This window comes from Tupaia chinensis, unplaced genomic scaffold (assembly GCF_000334495.1).
Source record: "Tupaia chinensis unplaced genomic scaffold, TupChi_1.0 Scaffold000567_1, whole genome shotgun sequence".
Taxonomy (NCBI): Eukaryota; Metazoa; Chordata; class Mammalia; order Scandentia; family Tupaiidae; genus Tupaia; species Tupaia belangeri.
In genome coordinates this window covers 1,172,336-1,185,381 of record NW_006160080.1, presented here as the reverse complement: position 1 = coordinate 1,185,381, position 13,046 = coordinate 1,172,336, and the positions used below count along the sequence as shown (strand labels likewise).

Genomic DNA, 13,046 nt, shown 5'->3' with positions numbered 1-13,046 from the left:
TCCAGCTAAAATGAACGAGTACTTCACATTTAGGAAATACAGTAAAAACCCTGAAAGTTACAGCTGGAAGAAGTACAGGAAGAGCTACAGACCACATGTGTGCAAACCCCAGTACTGCAGTGTAATATTCTGCTTGATTTGTTTTGTGCCAACCTTCTCTCTTCCAGTTGTAACAGGAACATAAGCAAACTTGAGGAGGAGGAGAAAAAAATCTTAATCTTTTTGTTTTCCCCTTTAGATGAATTTAATGTGTAATTTCCACAACCCTTTATTTTCCAAGTTTAGCTTTAGTATCCAACTTTTATATCAGAAATATATGTATCCAGAGACATTAATAAGTTGCTCAGGAGTCCATCATTAGCACAGAGTGACGTGGGATTTAACCTAATAGCCACTATCTATACTGATCTGCCACACCCTGGAGTGGGGGTGGGAGGGAGTGACTTTGCCAACCTGCCAGACTCCAGGCACTGATCACAGCTCTTCCTAGTTCCAGTGCAATGATTCAAAGGCAGGGTGGACTCCATACCCTTTCACTGGATACTTCTTACCCCAGAAATTTTATGAGGCCCACTGGCAACAATACCCGAAGAGTTCTGGGCTTAACCCTTTGGATAATGAATGAAGCAGTGTTCTAGATAAGACTTACTCTAATGTGGATGGCTGGGACTGACGTGGTTCTGAACCTAGGCAGGCCCTGAACTGCTATTTTCTGGATAAATTTCTGTCTGGATTACTTCTCACCTGTTAAAAGCCCTGCTGAAATCCAAATATAAAATATTTGTTGTGCTTTGTGTCTATTTTTTTCTTATTAAAAAAAAATGGTTGGGGGATCAGCAGTTTGTGTAATGGCTATGTCGCTGGACTCCCATGTAGTTGACCGCGTTTCAAGTCCCAGACCTGGTGGCTTAAAACTCACACCGGGCGTGTGTGTGTGCGTGCCCAAGATCCCGAGAGGAGAAAGGAGAAGGGATTGTGGTGTGGCCATCCCCCCTGAGGGTTGATTTCTCGCTTTCTATCTCTATTTCTCTCTGTCTTTCTGGTGAGCGCACATGCCCTATAGCAAAAACCTCTCCAAAAAGAAAAAAAAATGAATGGGGCCAGCAGGTGGTGTAATAGGTAAGATGCTAGACTCTCACATGGCCGACTGCAGTTTGAGTCTTCAACCAGGCAGCTTGAAAATCACACTAGGCACATGTGTGTGCTTGCTCAAAATCCTGAGAGAATGGAGAAGGGATTGCGGTGTGGCCATCCCCCTGGTGGGTGATTTCTCACTTTCTTTCTCTCTGTCTCTCCAGTGAACACAAATGCCATATAACAAAAATCTGTCTTAAATAATAAAAAAAAGGGACACTTTATTAAATCAATACTGTCCACTTTTACTTTTCTAAAGAAATGGAGCCAGGGACAGGTGGTAGCATAGCAGTAATACAACTGGACTCACATGGGAAAGGTACAGGGTTCATATCCTGGGATGTCCCTGAGCGCACTAGGTGATCTAGGCCGGCTGAGACTAGGGGTAGATCATAATGTGAAAAGCCTATTTGGGGTGTTTCCCCACTCTCCCTATATCTTCCACCTCAACCCAGAAGTAAATGAATAAATCAAAACAAAACAAAACAAAACAAAAAAACTACGGGCTACCATACTGAAATAGCCACCAGAATTTAGAATTCAGTAAACAGCATCCTGAGTTCTTTGTGAGGGACATGAATCACCATGAGCTTAGACTTGGAACAAACGAGTCCATTTCAAGGTTAGATCCACACTTACAGATAGGATGGCAGCCCTTACCGACCTTTCAATAAAGCGTTTACTGAAGAAGGAAATGATGCGGTATCACAATTTCAAGCACAACTGTGCCATCTGGTGGCTTATCAAAACATGTCAAGCACCCTTGCAGGCACTACACATATAGTTAGTAACACCTTTACTGAAATTCCTGCAGGAAAAAACGGGCTGTTTTTGCACAATGCTGTCATAAAGGAAAAGAGTAAAGCTATCTAATTATGGACCATGGGCAGCAGTGTGGGTGAAGAGGCTGCGGGCTCTGCACACACTAGCCTGAACGCCACCTGGGGATGGAATTCCTCTGTATGCCCTCCCTCCCAAACCCTGGGCTCATTATTCCTTTCCTTTCCTATGTATATTACTTTATTTCATCTATGCGTAGTCCTATAAAAATCTTTTGTTCGGTTGACTTCACTGTGGCTAATGCAATTGAAGGGTGTGTGTGTGTGTGTGTGTGTGTGTGTGTGTGTGTGTTTTGCCAGAGGACACATGCACTTGGGGAAGAGATCACACCTAATGGGACAGGTCACACCACAATCACTTCTCCATCTCTCCATCCTATCAGGATTTTTATGCACACATGCCCAGCATGTTTTCCAAGCTGCTGGGGCAGGATTTTAACCACACAGTCAGCCACACGTGATCTGTGATCTGGCTCTCTTCATTATCAGCCGAAGACTGATTCTGAAGAACTGAACATTGTTTGTTTATTTTTTGCTACAGGCATGTGAACTCGCCAGAGAGGGAGAGAGTGAAAAACCACCCCCAGAGGGAATGGTCATACTACAATCCATTCTCTTGGGATCCTGGGCACTTATGTATACACACCTGGTGTGATTTTCAAGCTGTCGGGTCTGGAACTTGAACCACAGTGGGCCATGTGTGAGCCAGTCACCTTAATGTCCACATCACCTCCTGGCCCCCATTTTAATCTTTAATGTACATTAATTTTTATTTATTTTTATTTTTTGCTATAGGCCATGTGAATTTGCCAGAGAGGCAAAAGAAAAAAGAAAAAGAGAGAAATCACCCCCTCAGGGGGATGACCATGCCGGAATCTCTTCTCCAGTCTCCTCTCGGGATTTTGGGCACGCATGCACACACATGTGCCCAGTGTGATTTTCAAGCCACTAGGTCCAGGACTAAAACCACACATGTGGCCACGTGAAATTCTGCACTTTAACCTCCTCGCCACCTGGTGGCCCAATACATAGTGCCATGTGGGTAACATTAACATCGTGAATGGCACAACTCTGGATTATATGGCTAGGACCTGTCCACACGGCTGGCATGTGGGTACAGATCGAGGGCTGCAAACTTTTTCTATAAAGGGCCAGCAAGTAAAATATATTAGAATTGGGGTAGCATAATGTCTCTGTTACCTAGCCTTCCTTGCTCTTCTCTTTTTTCTTCCCCACCGCTAAAGGGAACAAATGCTCACCAGAGATTAATACAAAAAGGACAAGTTCAGGGCCAGCAGGTGACATGGTGGTTAAGGGTGCTAGACTCCCACATGGCCAACAGCAGTTTGAGTCCTGGACCTGGCAGCTTACTTTCTCACTTACCCTATCTCTCTTACTCACTCTGTTCCTCTTGGTAAAATTAAAATAAATAAAGTTAAATAATTTTTTTTTTTTTTAAAAAAAGCAAGGACCAGCAGTTGGCATAATGGCTATGTCGCTAGAATCCCATGTAGTCGACTGCGGTTCCAGTCCTGGACCCAGTGGCTTAAATTCATGCTGGGCACATGTGTGTGTGTGCCCAAGATCCTGAGAGGAGAATGGAGAAGAAGGGATTGCAGTGTGGCCATCCCCCCTGGGGGATGAGTTCGTTTTCTGTCTCTCTCTCTATTTCAAGTGAGCACACGTGCCCTATAGCAAAAACCTCTCAAAAAAAAGAAAAAAAAAAAGTTCGTATTTATTCTCTCTTATCCTCTATTTAAAAAAAAAAAAAAAAAGATGGGTCAGTCAATAACATGGTGGTTAAGGCAGCTGGATCTCACATACTCGACAGCATGGTTCAAGACCCAGTCCTGGCCTGGGGTGAAAGGTTAGTGGGTGCAGTCATCTTTTCTTTTGGTAGGCCCTGGTGATTACTGTTGAAATGGGCAAGCTCATGAAGTCCGGAAAAGTGGTGCTGATGCTGGCCGGATGCTACTCTGGACACAAAGCCATCATTGTGGAGAACAGTGATGATGGCACCTCAGACTGCCCCTACAGCCACACTTGTGGCTGGAATTCACTGCTAGCCCTGCAATGTGACAGCTGCCATGCGTAAGAAGAAAATCATGACGACGTCAAAGATCAAGTCTTTTATGAAGGTTTATAACTACAATCACTTTGTGCCCACAAGGTACTCCTGGATATTCTGTGATCAACAACGATGTCTTCTGAGACCCTGCTCTTAAATGCAAGGCTCAGCAGGAGGCAAACTCCAAGCCTGAAGAGAGGTACAAGACAGGCAAGAACAAGTGGTTCTTCTAGAAGTTACGGTTTTAGATGTTGTATGTTTCAGTCATTAAAAAGGCGAGAAAAACAACAACAACAACAACACTTAGTACCAGACCCAGTGACTTGAAAATTACATCAGGTGTGCGTGCGTGAATGTATGTCCAAACATCCAAAATGAGAGAGAACTGGAGAAGAGATTGTAGTGTGATTGTTCAGTGTGAGTGCTTTCTCACTTTCTGTCACTCTCTAATGAGTGCATGTGCCTTCTGGCAAATTAAAATAATAAAAGTACTGGGGACCAGAGGTGGCATGGTGGTTAAGGGTACTGACACTCCCACATGGCCAACCCCAGTTCCAGTGCCAGACGTGGTGGCTTGCTTTCTCGTTTTCTCAGTCCCCGCCCCCCCCAGTCAAATTAAAATAAATGAATAAATAATTATTTTTTAAAATAATAATAATGAAAGTACTAATGTTTCATTATATATTTATGGAACTTCACATTAAGATATCTTTGTTCTGAGACCAGCAGATGGCGTAATGGTTATGTTGATATACTCCCACATAGTTGACTGTGGTTAGAGTCCCAGACCTGGCCCCTTAAAACTCACACTGGGCCCATGTGCCTGTGTGCCCAAAATCCTGAGTGGAGAATGGAGGAGAAGGGATTGTGGTGGGCCATTCCCACTGCGGGATAATTTTTCACTTTCTGTCTCTTTGTCTCTGTTTCTCAAGCGAGCGCATGAGCCTCTAGCAAAAATCTCTCTTCAAAAGAAAAAAAAAAAGATTATATATTTGTTCTACTTCTGTAAAATGTCTCTTTAATGTCTCCTGCCCAGCTTCCCATCTGATTATCCATCCTTTTTTTTGAATTCATTTATAGGCATTCTTTATATATTCCTTTTTTTAAAAAGAATTAATTTTAATTTTATTTATTTATTCATTTACTTTAGTTAGAACAGAGAGAAAGAGGGAAAGTGAGAAAGCAAGGTCCCCATCAGGGGAGTTGAACCATGGTCAACCATGTGGGAATGTCCAGCACCTTAACCACCACGCCACCTGCTGGCCCGCCCCCCTTTATATATTCCTCACACCAAATCTTCCACTGGTCATGTTTTCCACAGTTAGTAATGTCTTCTCATGATCTTCTAAGGTGCCTTTGATAAAAAGAAAGTCTTAGTTTCATAAAGGCAATCTGTACAATCTTTTCTCTGACAGCGCTTTCTGTATTATAAGAAATTTCTCCTTGCGGGACCAGCAGTTGATGTAATGGCTATGTCACTGGACTCCCATGTAGTCAACCGTGGTTTGAGTCCCGGACCCAGTGGCTCAAACACATCAGGTGCGTGTGCATGCGTGCCCAAGATCCCGAGAGGAGAATGGAGGAAAAGGGAATGCGGCGTGGCTATCCCCCTGGGCGGTGATTTCTCACTTTTTGTCTCTCTGTCTCTCTCTGTCTTTCTGGCAAGCACACACACCCTATAGCAAAAACCTCTCCAATTAAAAAAAAAAAAAAGAAAGAAATCCCTCCTTGAGCCAGCAGATGGCACTTGGTTCAGGTGGCTGGATTCTACATGGCCAAACCTAGATTCCAGTCCTGGACCCAGCAGCTTGAAAAATCACCCCGGGCACATGTGTACATGTGCCCAAAATCCTTAAAGTAGAATGGAGAAGAAGGGACTGTGGCGTGGTCATCATTCAGGGGATGATTTCTCATGTTCTGTCTTTGTCTCTCTCCGGCAAGCACACATGCCCTATGGCAAACATTTAAAAAAAAGAAATTCCTTCTTTAACCTAAGGTTCCAAACAACATTTACCTATTAATATATCTAAATATTAAAAAAAATTAATTTTTGCCACAGGGTGCATATGCTCACCAAGATAGGGTAGAAAGCACACCCCACGGGGAATAGTCATGCTATAATTCCTTCTCCTTTATCTTTTCATCCTCTTGGGACTTGGGGCACGCACACTTCAGGCACTCAGCGTGTTTCTCAAGCCACTAGGCTCAGGACTCAAACCACGAGGTTGATCATGTGGAATCTAACTGCCTCACCCACCAGATGCACGAGGATCAAATTTCATTTTGTTTCCACAGAAATAACTACTTTTATTAAAGATTTTTTTGTTTGTTTTTTAAATTTGACTAGAGAGAGAGACAGAAAGTGAGTAAGCAAAACGCAAGGTCTGGCATTCAAACCGTGGTTGGGCCATGTGGGAGTCCAGTGTCCAATCACCTAGTCCCAAGATAACTACTTTTTAAGATACATTAAAATCACAAGGATGGTAGTAATTCTGCCTCAAAGGCATCTATGAAGTCCTCTTCGAAATGCCCAGAGATATTTTTCCCCCATCCAACTACTGAGTTGAATCTAAAAGTTAAAAGAACAACGATAAATAGCCAAGTATTTGTGATGGATTAAGGAGAACATACCTACCAAACCAGACAATAACAGTTATTATTGCACTATACTAATCTGCACAGACTGACTACGGAATGGCAAATAGCATTATCAAGTACTAAAGGACCATGTTTAAGGGTCATGTTAATGGTATCCACACCTGAAAATACTGGGCAGTCAGGAAAGTCATGATGCATTTATTTTTTTGGAGAGATTTTCGCTATAGGGTGCGTGCGCTCACCACACAGACAGAGAGAGACATAGAGACAGAAAACGAGAAATCACCCCCCAAGGGGGATGGTCACGCCGCAATCTCTTCTCCTCCATTCTCCTCTCGGGATCTTGGGCACGCACGCACGCACACGCGCCCGGCGTAAGTTTTAAGCCACCGGGTCCGGGACGCGAACCACGGTCGACTACGTGGGAGTCCAGCGACATAGCCATTACGCTAACTGCTGGTTCCCATGATGCATTTTTCATAGAAAAATATGTTAGGGCCGGCAGGTACCGTGGTGGTTAAAGGCGCTGGATTCCCACATGGTCGACCACGGTTCGAGTCCTAGACCTGATGGCTTGTTTTCTTACTTCCCCTTTCTCTCTGTCTCTCTGGTCCAATTAAAAAATAACAACAAATGGAATTAAAAAAATATATACTTTTAAAAATACGTTAATGACTTTATCAATGACCTAATACAATGCTACGATTTCTTTCATGACTGCAAGTACTATGGTGAATGTAGAGACCACGAGGTCCCTCCAGTGGGTAATCTTTTTTTTTTTTTTTTTTGGGAAAGATTTTCACTGTAGGGCGTGTGCGCTCGCCAGACAGACAGAGAGCGACATAGAGACAGAAAGCGAGAAATCACCCCCCAGGGGGGATGGTCACGCCGCAATCCCTTCTCCTCCATTCTCCTCTCGGGATCTTGGGCACACACGCACACGCGCCCGGCGTGAGTTTTAAGCCACCGGGTCTGGGACACGAACCGCAGTCGACTACGTGGGAGTCCAGCGACATAGCCATTACGCTAACTGCTGGTTCCCTCCAGTGGGTAATCTTAAAGACAGTGCACAAAACTCCAGTCCACTTGCTCTAAGTGATGTAAGATGCTATTGTCACAGAGGAGCAGAAGAGAATGAAAGCAAAAGAGAAGTTTTCAGAATAATCCTTGCGAAAAGGCTACTCCCTTGGTGGTCTCACTACTGTATAAATGAGCATCGTCTCAAGAAATAAAAGTTTTAGAACATTTTCTGAAACTACATTTTATCTTTTCTTTGTTCAGTACAAGTCTACAGAGATCACTAACTAAGCAGGTCTTCCATGTGCCACATTCTAAAATGAACACAGCAGGGCCAGCAAGTGGCGGGGTGGTTAAAACACTGGACTCTCACATGACCAGTTGAGGTGCAAGTCCGGGACCTGGCTCACTTTCCCTCTCTCTCTGTTGAGCACACATGCCATGTGGCAAATTAAAAAGTAAAGATGATGACAAATAAAATTAATAATTCTAAAATAAAAATATGAACATAGCAATAACCATACCCGCAAAACACAACAAATTTAAAAAATCACAACCCAAAACAGCCCAGGGCTAGCCCTGTAGCGCAGCACTTTAGGCAATATGCAGAGGAAGCCAGATCGCACATGGCTATCAGCTGGCCATGGTTTGAGTCCCAGCCCCGTGGGCATGGAAACAGCCAAGGGCATGCACACATGTCCAGGATCCTGACAGTGCGGAGAACAGGAAGGAAATGGAGTCTGGTGTGACCAGGTCCCATTGTGGGGTGCTTTCTCTCTCTTCAATGCACATGTGCCCTCTGACATTTATACTTCGAGTGTGATCCAAGGTCTGGCAGAAGCAGCATCATCATCATATGTTAGAATACATATTCTCAGGACTCAACCCAGACTAGAGAATCAGAATGTGCATTTTAACAAAAGTCCCAATGATTTCTGTGAATTTAAGAGCAACTGCCCTAGATGACTGTTAGCTCTCTCTTCTCCTAATCCATTCATGCCTGTCTACTGGCCCCTTTTGAGGTTCAAGTCCGGGACCTGGCTCACTTTCCCTCTCTCTCTGTTGAGCACACATGCCATGTGGCAAATTAATAAGTAAAGATGATGACAAATAAAATTAATAATTCTAAAATAAAAATATGAACATAGCAATAACCATACCCGCAAAACACAACAAATTTAAAAAATCACAACCCAAAACAGCCCAGGGCTAGCCCTGTAGCGCAGCACTTTAGGCAATATGCAGAGGAAGCCAGATCGCACATGGCTATCAGCTGGCCATGGTTTGAGTCCCAGCCCCGTGGGCATGGAAACAGCCAAGGGCATGCACACATGTCCAGGATCCTGACAGTGCGGAGAACAGGAAGGAAATGGAGTCTGGTGTGACCAGGTCCCATTGTGGGGTGCTTTCTCTCTCTTCAATGCACATGTGCCCTCTGACATTTATACTTCGAGTGTGATCCAAGGTCTGGCAGAAGCAGCATCATCATCATATGTTAGAATACATATTCTCAGGACTCAACCCAGACTAGAGAATCAGAATGTGCATTTTAACAAAAGTCCCAATGATTTCTGTGAATTTAAGAGCAACTGCCCTAGATGACTGTTAGCTCTCTCTTCTCCTAATCCATTCATGCCTGTCTACTGGCCCCTTACTGGGTCAGGAAGCTGACCTTCTATACTGCTTTTTCTGTTTCTCACTCTCGTCTTCATTTCTCTCTCTCTCTTTCTTTCTTTCCTTCTTTCTCTTTCTTCCTTTCTTTTTTTAAGAGAGATTTTTGCTATAGGGCGCGTGCACTCGCCAGACAGACAGAAAGCAAGAAATCACCTCGCCCAGGGGGGATGGCCATGCCACAATCCCTTTTCCTCCATTCTCCTCTCAGGATTTTGGGCACACGCAACTGTTGTGAGTTTCAAGCCACTGGATTCGGGACTCAACCTGAGGTTGGCCATGTGGAAGTCCAGGGACGTAACCATTACACCACCTGCTGGTCCCTCCACTTTGTTTTTAATTTGCCAGAAAGCACATGTCCTCACCAGAGAGATAAAGAGAGTAAGTGAGAAAGCACCCCCATGGGGGACAGTCACACTGCAATCCTTCTCCTCCACCACTCCCTCCTCTTGGAACTTTGGGCACACACACAGGTCTGGCATGATTTTTCAATCTGCCAGTTCTGGGACTCGAATCACAGTCAGCCATGTGGAATATGGCCGCTTTAACTACCATGCCAAATGGCCCCTCTTCTAATTTTTTCTTCTCCTACTTTTGTTTTTATCTTCTTTGTCCACCAGTTCTTGCATGATTCTCCACACACGAATGGCATTAATAAGGGACCAGCTTTCACAGCCAATGGAAGCATTCTTTTCCTGAAGCCAGCAGTCCAACCACACTGTCTCTCCCACCTAATTTGCATTTGTGACTGTTTAGGCCATTTTCATTGATGTACAGGGCTTCCTGCTGCTCCAAATAGAAGGTGCCAGGTGGCAGAATGCCACCTATTTCAAAGAAGAAATGGAGTTTCAGAAAATGTTCAAGCTTTACTTCTTAGACGACGCTCATTTCAGTTAAAGGTAGAGTATACAGGTTATACAGCAGTGAGACCACTAAGGGAGTAGCCTTTTCCTAGGATTATTCGGAAAACTTCCCTTGTGCTTTCACTCTCTTCTGCCCTACTGAGATAGTAGCATCTTACATCACTGTGCTTGTTGCAGCGACACACGTAACTGTTCCGCAGAGCAAGTGAGCCGGCATTCTATGCACTGTCACTGGGACTGTCCACTGGGGACATTATAACCAAGAGAAAGTAACTGTCATTCTTTCATAAATAAATAAATAAATAATTTTAAATAAGTTATTTTTTAGAGATAGTCACTGAAAAAAAGTACTGGTTTATTATATGGAATAACTGCTTAATGAACAGATGAGGGTCAGCCTTATGGCACAATAGGTAAGCCCTGTGCACAGAGAACCAGAGCTCACATGTCCAAATCATGGTTCAAATCCAGGCCCCAGAAGATTGAAAAAATATGCTGGGCACCTGTACGTGTGTGCCCAAAATCTTGATGGCATAGAGAAATGAAAGAGAAGGTGTGACACTGTGGTAAGACTATGCCCCACTTGGAGGGTGTCTGTACACTCTCACTCTGATGAATGCACATTCCCTCAGGAACTAAAATAATTAAAGAATGGATCAGCAGGTGGCATGGTGGTTAAGGCACTGGATATTCCCACATGGCCAACCATGGTTCGAGTCCTGTATCTGGTGGTTTGCTTTCCCACTTTCCCTCTCTCTGTCTCTCTCTGGTAGAATTAAAATAAATTAATAAATAAATAATTAATTACATTTAAAAATTAAAGAAACAAGTAAGAAACAAATCAATTTAAAATGTTTTTAAAAAGATGAAAGTACATAAAAATTGTGAGTGATAATTCATCTGCTTCAGAAAAGTCATTAATTTTAGCATTTACGTTATAGTCACTTATTTTTTTTTCCTTTTTTAAAAGAATTATTTACTTAATTTTATTCATTCATTCTTTCCTTCTTTTTTTGTTTTTTTGAAAGGTTTTTGCTATAGGGAGTGTGCGTTCCCCAGAAAGACAGAGAGTGAAAGACAGAGAGACAGAAAGTGAGAAATCACCCCCTGGGGGGAAGGCCACGCCACAATCCCTTTTCCTTCATTCTCTTCTTGGGATCTTGGACACGCACACAATCATGCCCGGCGTGAGTTTAAGCCACTAGAAATGCAGTTGACTACATGGAAGCCCAGCAACATAGCCATTATGTTAACTGCTGGTATCCATTCATTCATTTTAATTTGACCAGAAAGAGAAAGAGAGAGGGAAAGTGAGAAAGGAAGTCACTAGGTCTGAGACTCAAACCGTGGTCAGCCATGTGGGACCGTCCAGTGCCTTAACCACCATATCGCCTGCTGGCCTCGCCCCCTCTCCTTTTTTAAAGAGATTTTTGCAATAGTTTATGTGCACTTGCCAGAGAGACAGAGACAAAAAGGGAGAAATCATCCCCACGGGCAATGGCTACGCCGTAATCCCCTCCTCCTACATTCTCCTCTTGGAATCTTGGATACACATGCACACGTGCCCAATGTGAGTTTTTTCTTGTTCTGTTTCTTTGTTTTGTTTTTAAGAATTATTTTTTTATTTAATTACATTTATTTTTTTATTTTTTTAAATTTGACCAGAGAGAGAAAGGGAAAAGCAAGCTGCCATATACGAGACTCAAACCACGGTGGTTGGCCATGTGGGAGTCCAGCATCCCTAGTCACCATACCACCTGACAGACCTCTAATTTGTCATTTCAATTAAAATGGTGAGAGTCTTTATGTCAAGAATTCCCTCAGGAAAAGTTAAATACAAGAACCACTACACACCAACTGAGTGACATCTAAGGCATGAGCACACAGCAAAGAAAAGGCAGACTTAAAAATACCCTAAAATTGGGGTCAGTAGGTGGTGTGATGGTTAAGGCACTGGACTCCCACATGGCCGACAGTAGTTTGAATCCCAGACCTGGGAGCTTGTTTTCTTACTTTCTCTCTCTTTCTGATCAAATTGAAAATAATAATCATAATTATTAAAATTAAACAAGTATTCCTTTTTTATTTTTTAACAGAGTTTTGTTTTGTTTTAAAGCAATTTTTGCACTCCCTTAAGCACTTCTTGGAAGGCTGGTCTGTTATTAGTAAATTCTTTCAAGTTTTGTTTATCTGAAAATGTTTTTGTCTTTTTTTCCCATACGAAAGATAATCTTGCTAGGTACAGTATTCTTGGTTGAAATTGTCTTTCACTTAACAATTTGAGTATATTTTCTGACTCTTTCCTTGCTTGCATTGTTTCCAATGAGAGGTCCGATGTTAGCCTGATAGGATATCCTTTCAAAGTAACTTGACATTTCTTGCTTAATTTAGTATCTTGTCTCTGTCTGTTGTTTTGGTCAATCTGGCTATAATGTGCCTTGGGGAAGATCTTCTTGGGTTGATTCTATGTAGGGCCCTTTGTATTTCTTGGGTCTTAACATTTGAATGCTTCTCTGGGTTTGGAAAGTTTTCTTGCAGGATTTCATGGAATAGATTACCAATGCCCTTACTAGTTTCTTCACCTTCTGGGATATGAATTATCTGGATGTTTGGGCGCTTAATGGTATCTAGTATTTCTTATATAGTATTCTCTTTTTTTGAGAGAGAGAGTTTTTATTTATTTATTTATTTAGCCATAGGGCGCATGAGCTCTCCAGACAGACAGAGAGAGACAAAGACAGAAAGCGAGAAATCACCCCCCATGCCACAATCCCTTCTCCTCTGTTCTCCTCTCGGGATCTTGGGCAAGCACGCACACGCACCCGGCGTGAGTTTTAAGCCACCGGGTCCGGGCCA

At 43.0% G+C, this 13,046-nt stretch overlaps 1 protein-coding gene across 1 annotated transcript in view; it reads right to left on the bottom strand.

Annotated features, from left to right (window-relative positions):
* Window positions 1–13,046, bottom strand: part of TXLNG (taxilin gamma) — a gene marked incomplete at its 5' end in the record, with an annotated part of 68,440 nt that overhangs the window by 25,938 nt on the left and 29,456 nt on the right.